The sequence below is a fragment of the Myotis yumanensis genome, unplaced genomic scaffold (genome assembly GCF_028538775.1).
Source record: "Myotis yumanensis isolate MYYU_CA2020_CCGP unplaced genomic scaffold, mMyoYum1.0.hap1 SCAF_8, whole genome shotgun sequence".
Lineage (NCBI taxonomy): Eukaryota > Metazoa > Chordata > Mammalia > Chiroptera > Vespertilionidae > Myotis > Myotis yumanensis.
The window spans coordinates 84,311,906-84,314,168 of record NW_027223759.1 but is presented as its reverse complement, the minus strand read 5'-3'; the positions used below and the strand labels follow the sequence as shown (position 1 = coordinate 84,314,168).

The 2,263-nt window shown below is 52.6% G+C and overlaps 1 pseudogene; it reads right to left on the bottom strand.

Annotated features, from left to right (window-relative positions):
* Positions 1–1,042: 1,042 nt before the first annotated feature.
* LOC139015743 (porphobilinogen deaminase pseudogene) lies at positions 1,043–2,059 on the bottom strand (annotated as a pseudogene).
* Positions 2,060–2,263: the final 204 nt, after the last annotated feature.

The following is a 2,263-nucleotide window of genomic DNA, read 5'->3' as shown; positions in this document are numbered from 1 at the left end:
TTTTCTGAGTTGTGTGAGTCACTTCAGCAAGTTTATGGAACCCAGGGTGGTGGTGGCATCCATAAAGCTCTGATCTCTAGCCGCTCAATCAGAGCACAGGTAACATCTGGGCTGGTTGGCATCTGATGTGGAGGGCAGTCTCGTTGGACTGGGCGCTTAATTTGGTGCTATTTCCAGGTTCAGTGTCAGAATTGAGCTGAGTTGCAGGACACCCAGCTGCTGTCCACACATTGCTTGTTGGTGAGGGAACCCCCGCCACACATTGGAATTGGGTGCTAGAATCTTAGCCCCCTATGGGCTGGCCTGCCATGGTTCTTTGTTGAGAGTTTACTAACTCTGTCTACACATTTTCTTTAGGCTGGGAAATCAGTAAAGAAAGACCAAGATCACCTAACGCTGGGGCGGGGAAACTTTTTTCTGCCAAGGGCCATTTGGATATTTTCTTTTTAAATATTTTTTTTTATTGATTTTACAGAGGAAGGGAGAGGGAGAGAGAGCAATAGAAACGTCAGTGATGAGAGAGAATCCTTGATCGGCTGCCTCCTGCAAGATCGGGGATTGAACCTACAACCTGGGCATGTGCCCTGATGGGGAATCGAACTGTGACCTCTTGGTTTATAGATTGATGCTCAACCACTGAGCCACACCGGCCAGGCCCATCTGGATATTTATTTATTTATCTATCTATTTATTTATTTATTTATTTTAATTTAATGTCCTTGGGAGACAATTTGCTGTTGGAGGTGAAATGAGAATGATGGAGGCAGAAACAAGGAGGTTCCAGAAGCGCTCTGGGCAGTTCCCAGCCTCTGAAGGAGTAAAGGGTTTTGTTTGTCCTCTTCCCTGCAAGCCCACCAAAACAAAGGTACCTCCAGAGCTGGTTTATTAGTAGAGTTGATTACATTTCAAAGGCTTGGGCTCTAAAGAGATGAGGCTCCACCTACTGAGCAGGCAAGGCCATCCCTGGAAGTCTGACCCTGCAGTTCAGGCCCCTGAGGCCTAGGGTGCCAGCACTGGGCAGCAGCAGCCCATCACAGACCAGTCAGTGGGCATCATTAAGCTGCCGTGCGACATCCAAGATGTTCTTGGCTCCTTTGTTCAGCAACAAATTGGCCAGGCTGGTGCCCAGGTTCTCAGCAGCCAGCCGGGCTGCTTGTGGAATGTTCTGGGCAGTGATGCCCACCAACTGTGGGTCATCTTCAGGGCCATCTTCATGCTGGGCAGGGACGTGGATGGCGGCCTGCATGGTCTCTTGCATGCTCTCCGAGCCATCCAGACTCCAGACTCCTCCAGTCAGGTACAGCAGGTGCTTTAGGAAGGCTCGTTCGGCAATGCAGCAAAGCAGGGTCTCAGGATGGTGCAACATGATGTCCTGGTCCTTGGCTCGCACTTCCACACCCAGGGTCCCCTGACCCACAGCATACATGCATTCCTCGGGGTACAGGATCTGCCCCACTCGGTTCTGCCAGCCCAGGAGCTGCAGGCCTGTGGCAGCCAAGATGATGGCACTGAACTCCTGCAGCTCGTCCAGCTTCTGAAGCCGAGTGTTGAGGTTTCCCCGGATGCTCTTGAACTGCAGATGTGGGAACTTTCTCTGCAGCTGGGCCGCTCTTCGCAGGGAGCTGGTTCCCACCACACTCTTCTCTGGCAAGGTCTCTAGGGTCTTCCCAACACATTTTGGGTGAAAGACAACAGCATCATAGGGGTTCTCTCGCTTGCAGACGGCTCCAATGGTGAAGCCTGGAGGAAGCACAGTGGGCAGGTCCTTCAGGGAGTGAACGACCAGGTCCACTTCATTCTTCTCTAACGCGTGCTCCAGCTCCTTGGTAAACAGGCTCTTCTCTCCAATCTTAGAGAGTGCAGTATCAAGAATCTTGTCCCCTGTGGTGGACATAGCAATGATTTCAAACTGCAGGCCTGGGTTTAAGGTTTTCAGCATTGCCACCACACTGTCCGTCTGTATGTGCGCCAGCTGGCTCTTGCGGGTACCCACGCGAATGACTCTCATCTTTGGGCTGTTTTCTTCCGCCGGCGCGGCCGCATGGCCGATGGCAGACATGTCAGTGCCCGGCAGCAGGGTCCGCGCAGGGCTCCAAACTCGGGACGTAGGCGGCACCGGCTGACAGGCACCGACGCCACGGAGAGCCTGCACTCCGTCCGCAGCGCTGGCTCGGCCTGGCTACGTCACTACCGGCACCCACCCTCCCCATTTGGATATTTATAACATAATTTGTGGGCCATACAAAATTATCAACTTAAAAAT